Here is a 6,691-nt window from a genome sequence, read left to right as displayed (position 1 = left end):
GAGGAAAAAAAAAAAAAAAAAAAAAAATATATATATATATATATATATATATATATATATATATCTGCTTCACAAAATTTCCATGAAGATGAGTTCCTGAAATGTAACCACCAAATAAATGTAGAGAGTATTATGAATACTAGGTTTTCTTAATAGTCTTTATATATGTTATATCAAGAAAAATAGACACAGTGGTTATTGTTTGTCCATTCTCCTTCATTTAAGGGGCTCTACTTTATTCTGTTATAAACCTTACCTGTCTTCTACATGAAAGGAAGAGAGAGAAAGGAAAAGAAATGAAGACAGGGGGAAAGGAAGGGAAATTGAATATAATTGCAGCAGTTCAAGAGTATTATAGTCTTTCTGTCTAGAGCCAATTGTATGCTTTCTTTCTTCTTTTTCATTTTCTTTTTTTTTTTTTATCCTTACACACTTATTGAACACTGGGCAGGTTTCTGGCTCTCAGTTGTGTTGGCTTAGGAGCAGAGAGTTAAGCAGACCACATCCCCTGCCAACCAGGTGCTAGCACTCAGTCTCCAGCTATCACAACCCAAACTGTCTCCAGGAATTGCCAAGTACCCCTATTCTAGGGAACCAATTTCTAGCTAGTCAAATCATATACATAGTTCTTCCTAAAATTAATCTGCTCATATTAATTGACAACATTTCTCCTGCTGACCTCCATTCTCTTCTTTTTTCTCACAAGGGTGCTTCTGCTTTACAGACAGAAGGCTTACTTCTTCCTCATTCAGAATATTACTGGGGCACACTTTAACAAATAAACTGTAAAATTTGTGTTTTCAAAATGATTTTAGGGGTACATGGGTAGAAGACCACTCAAGAGAGTGGTAAATAAAACAAACTAAGTTTGGCAATCCTGAGGGAAGGGAGCCATTAATGCAGTGTTCAATCTAAACCAAGAACATTCTGCCACCTAGTGGATTAGAGATGTTCTTGGCACTAGGTAAGAATGAAAAGCTCTGCTCCAATTTTGCAACATAATGAACTGATTCATAGTAGAGACCAGACCTGAAACAAGACCAAAGGATGCAAAAGAAAAATGGGTTAATTATCAAGATTATCATTAAAAATTCTGGAAATCGTTATTGGTAGTTTGGTATTTTTTTAATAACTTGGTTGGATAATACATAAATCTCTCACCTGAGACTGAACAATTTTAGTAATTTTCAATAGGATATCCTTTTATAAATATAAATACCATTTTATGTCATTTTACTATAGAGAGATGAAAAGAAATTTTTATCTGTGTATCTGCACCGAGAAAAGTGAAATCACAATGACCCAAGTAAGCCAGATGCACAAGGGGACACTTGTGTCTGGAGTTCATTTGCAGTGGCTAGAGGCCCTGGCATGCCCATTCTCTCTTTCTCCCTATCTGCCTCTTTCTCTCTCTCTCTCTCAAATAAATAAATAAAATATTTTTTAAAAGAATGAAGGAAGGAAGGAAGGAAGGCAGGGAGGGAGGGAGGGAGGGAGGGGAGGTGCAGGGCTCCTTCCCGGTCAGGTAGGTAGTGCTGAGGGAAGGACCAGGCCTGCTGGTTCCTCCCTAGGGGTTGAGGGGATGATGAGCGTTGGACGACCCAGACCTCTCCTGGCCACCGGAGAAAAACCACACTGAGTTGGGAGTCTTTTTGATGCGGGAACTCACAGAAACAACTCGCTTTATTACTCTAAGCAGTTGCCTATATCATGTTGGGGATGAAGGCAGGAATTTTAGGATGGGGGAAGAGATAAGGGCCAATAGTAAACTTTAACTATTAAAATGGTAATTATAATTAAGTGGCAGGCCAGAAGCCATTAGGCATCTTGCTGAGTCATAGCCGGCCAGAGACAGGTCGCCAAACTTTAGCTAGACTCAGGAAGTTCCACTAGGCCTCACACCTGGGCCTTTCAGAGCCCAACAGGGAGGGAAGAGGAGAGAGGAAGAGAAAGAAAGAAAGAAAGAAAGAAAGAAAGAAAGAAAGAAAGAAAGAAAGGAAGGAAGGAAGGAAGGAAGGAAGGAAGGAAGGAAGGAAGGAAGGAAGGAAGGAAGGAAGGAAGAGAAAGAAAAAGAGAAAGGGAAAAAGAAAAAGAAGTGAAAGTAACATGGACCTTGTCATAATGAATCTATTAAGTGTACTTCTAACTTCCACAAAAATCACTCAACAATTCTCTCAAATCACAAGATACAGAACTTTAAAAGGGGTTCCATTTTGAAGAGAAAATATTTACCATATATCTTCTACTTTAGTTTTAGACAAGCTAATATAGGCAGAAAGAAAAAAATGTTTCTAAAATTTAGCTTTACAATCTCCAAATTTATTTCTTTTTTATTTATTTTTATTTATTTGCAAGCAGAGAGAGAAAGACAGAGAAGAAAAACAGACAGAGAATGGGCATGCTAGGGCCTGTAGCTAGTGCAAATGAACTCCAGACACATGTGCCCCTTGTGCATCTGTCTTACATGGATCCTGGGGAATCAAACCTGGGTCCTTTGGCTTTGCAGGCAAATGCTTTAACTGCTAAGCCATCTCTCCAGCCCAGATTTATTTCTTTAAATGTCAAATACATTTAATTGGATGAGTTATTTGTAACTGGCAGACAGTCAACCTGAGCTACATGTAAGTTCCAGGATGGTGGGGGCTACATAGTAAGGCCCTTTCTCATTTTTTAAAAAAAAGTTATTTGGTCTCTTACAACTCCCCCAGGACACTATATTATAATGATATGATGATTTTTTCCCTAATAATTCAGAGATTCGCAAGAATCATCCAATTGTACAAATATCCACCAAGTTGCATGTCAGTAAATTTACAAAACCATAAAGAAGTACAAAGTATGAAGTAGTCTACTACTTAGCCAAAACTCCTGAAATTATTTTCAGTGTTCTAGAATATTCTATGATGAGTCACTAAAGGTATTAAGATTTTACTGGCATAACTTCCTACATGGGCTCCCTCAATGAACATGATCTTTTAAATCAACCCAGGCTGGGTGGGGGTCGTCCTACATGTAAAAATGATCTCCACTCCATACTTCTCTCTCTTTCAATGAACTTCTAATGCTTTCAGGAAAATGGCAAGTTTCATTAACACAGATGGAAGGGGCCATTCCCATTGAAGGAGCCCATGTAGGTAGCTGTTTCAGTGAACATATACACTTACAACCAAGAACATGTAGATGTATGGTTTGGAGTGTAATTCTTTCCACTTAATATTCCATAATTAATGGTTTCCCATTTCCTGTGTTTTACATGTTTCCCCCTTCAATTCATGCGTTGGCAACTTAATCCCTACAGTCAATCTTATTTCAGGTGGGATCTATGGGAAATGCTTGGGTCAAAGGTCCTGCTCTCACAGATTCCTTCACTGGAACTAGGGGACATGCAGAAGTTTTTCAGAAAGCCCCACTGGCCAAGGATAGAAGACTCATTCTTACATGAAAGTAATTTTCATATAAACACTAATAACTTTAATAGCAACATAGTTTCATTTCAGTACCACTTTCTTTCTGAAAGGCCAACTTCTCCTAGACCATTTGTTTAATGAGTGATTGAAGGAATGGTTTAATCATGACAGGGTGAGTCTGTAAAGAAAAATCACTTTATCAGGGCTGAAGAGATGGCTTAGTGGTTAAGAGCTTACCTATGAAGCCTAAGGACCCCGGTTCAAGGCTTGATTCTCCAGGACCCACATTAGCCAGATGCACAAGTGGGCATACATGTCTGGAGTTCATTTGCAGTAGCTAGAAGCCCTGGCATGCCCATTCTCTCTTTCTCTCCCTCTGCCTCTTTCTCTGTCACTTTCAAATAAATATTTTTTTAAAAAAAAGAAAAATCACTTTATCAATCTTTCATGTGCCTCCTTACCAAGCAATATCCTGTGCCACAGTGCAGTCCCCACCAGCAAGATTTATATTTATCACATATAGCCTTGACCTTGGAAATTCCAATCTGCAGATTAAGAGGAATAAATTTCTTATCTTTATAAATCACCCAATCTCCGGCACTCATGACAACAATAAACATACTAAAGGAAAATATTTTTTAATTTCTTAATAATTATTTTTAATATCTTCATGACATTTCACTTCATGAATATTACGTCATTTATTTTCTCTTTTATTTCTGTTTTAAATATTGACTCCAAGATCTTTATTATTCCGAAATGACTGTGCTGAATATTTTGTTACAAAGATGATTTTCCACATTTTTAACAATATTTTCATAAATGTTAAAATTATACAAATTTCTTGCAGTAGATGGCAGAAGAAATAAAATTCATAACTCAGACATGCAAAGCCAACATTGTGTATGTGCTTGCACAGATGTGTGTATGTGTCCCTGAGCTAGTTTACTTTATCCTGAATGACCCCTCTGGGATGCTGGTCTGCCAAAGGGCACACAATTTAACACACACACATCCTTTGTCATCTGTGTAGCCTGGAACTGGAAAGGCTGGAGTTTGAGCTCCATGGTATGTTCCTCTAAGTGGGCAAAAGGTCAAGTGCTCCAGAAGGCTGTAGCTAAAAATAAAGCATGGCACTGGGGAAAATGCAGAAGTTATTCAAGGGGAGGTGAGTCATAGCAATTCCTCCCATGCACTGTGGTAACATCCTCTGCCAGGGAAGGCAGGCTGGTTCTTATACAAAAATAATGTAATAATAACTCTTCTACCTTTAGTAATGATATTGACTAGTTTCATTCCTGTACCACTCTCATTCCCAAAAGCCAACTTCTCCTGGACCATCTTAGGCCGGGCTGCCTCTTGTTTATTAATATAAGGTCTCCAGGAAGACTAACCCCACAAAGGTGAGAACTCATAGCAGCTGAGCCTCTCTGAAAGCTTATCATTGGGTCTGGTCATGAAAGTTGGCTCTACTACAACATGGCTGGGGTCTTACAAGAAGAAATTGGGACACAGGAAGAGAACTGTATGAGACATAGGGCAATGTCCATCCACAAGCCAAGGAAAGAAGCATCGGGGGGAAAAAAATTCATGGCAGCATCTTGATCTTAGATATCTAATCTCCAAAATTATTAGAAAATAGATTCTGAAGCCTGGAAGTGGTGGGTTTGGATGTCACAAACCCATGACCCTAACACTCAGGAGACTGGAACAGGAGGATCTTGAGCCTGGACAACATAGTGAGACCCTGTCTCTGAAAGAAAGAAAAAAAGAAAGAAAGAAAGAGAGAGAGAGAGAGGGAGGGAGGGAGGGAGGGAGGGAGGGAGGGAGGGAGGGAGGGAGGAAAAGAAAGAAAGAAAAGAGAGAAGAAAGGAAAAAGAAATAGAAAGAAAAAGGAAGGAAAGAAAGAGGGAGGGAGGTAAAGAAGGAAGGAGGAAAGTCCTTTCTGCTATCAAAGCCACTCAAGCTGTGCTTTTTGCTTTCTTATGGCAATCAGCAATGTCATGCAGCAAGGTTACAGGCCAAGCAGCACTTTGCAAATGCTGCTGGCAAATGAATTGCCATGCCCATTTTGGAGAGGCATAAGCTAGGCACAAATCCACTTGACTCATCTGTGCCAGAGGAAGTCTTGCAAATGTGCTTAATAACACATAAAAAAAGCTGTACAATGTTGTGTTTTTTCTAATTGCAAGAATGTGAGCTAACTTTCAGTAGGAGAATGGCCTATTCATCCATATAGTGTAACTCTGTCCACTAGCTAAAATGAATGACATAATTTCTCTACATATATCAATATAGATAAAATCTCAAAACCAATATTCAGTGAAAAAAAGAATTGCAAATCATTAGTAATATATGATGTTTACATGTAGTTGATTTCAAAACACAATCATATGCATTTTCTGTGGATATGTGCCTATGTGTGAAAGTATGAATTCAAGCCAGCGTGGTGGCGCATGCCTTTAATCCCAGCACTCGAGAGGCAGAGGTAGGAAGATCACTGTGAGTTCAAGGCCACCCTGAGACTACAAAGTGAATTTCAGGTCAGCCTGAGCTAGATTGAGACTCTACCTCGAAAAACCAAAAAAAAAAAAAAAAAGTATGAATTCATACATAGGCATGAGGTGCATATAAGAATGGGTAATAGGGGCTACCTGGATTAGGGATGTGTGAAGAATACGTAACGCAAGAACTCCCTCTCTAGGTACAAAACCTTTTATAACTTAAATCTTTCTATGTTTCAGTTTCCTCATCTGTAAATGGGATTAAAAATAATGCTTACTATGTTGGGGAAATTGCATTAGGAAATGTACCTTATCTTTAGTACTCAGCTCTGAGGAAATGCAAGATTCACTTAATAAATTTAATTCCAAGTGTGACAATATTGGAAAATGGAATCTTTAAAATGCATTTAGAGCATGAAGGGTTTAATACTCTTATTGAGGAAATAAATTCACATATCATCTCCTAATCTTGCTCTCATTGGACCTTTCATTCCTTCGCTATGGTATGATGTAGCCAGAAGTTCCTCCACAGATGCTGGTATGTTAATAATGGGCTTCCCAGCCTCATACGTGTGAGCTAGTAAATATCTGTTCTTTATTATTATTAATAATAATGTACACAGTGTGTATTCAGCCATGTTGGACCATTGTTAGCCGCCTTCCTGTCTGCCCCTCTCCGCAGGGACCCTCCTCACTAGGAAATGTAGGTCTTGCATTGTAGGGTTAGCCATCAGCCATGGGTAAGAGGCAAAGTCTCTGTGCATAATATCTAAACATGTG

This window comes from Jaculus jaculus, chromosome 1 (genome assembly GCF_020740685.1).
Source record: "Jaculus jaculus isolate mJacJac1 chromosome 1, mJacJac1.mat.Y.cur, whole genome shotgun sequence".
Classification (NCBI taxonomy): Eukaryota; Metazoa; Chordata; class Mammalia; order Rodentia; family Dipodidae; genus Jaculus; species Jaculus jaculus.
The sequence above is the reverse complement of the archived record's forward strand: the minus strand, read 5'-3'. Positions refer to the sequence as shown.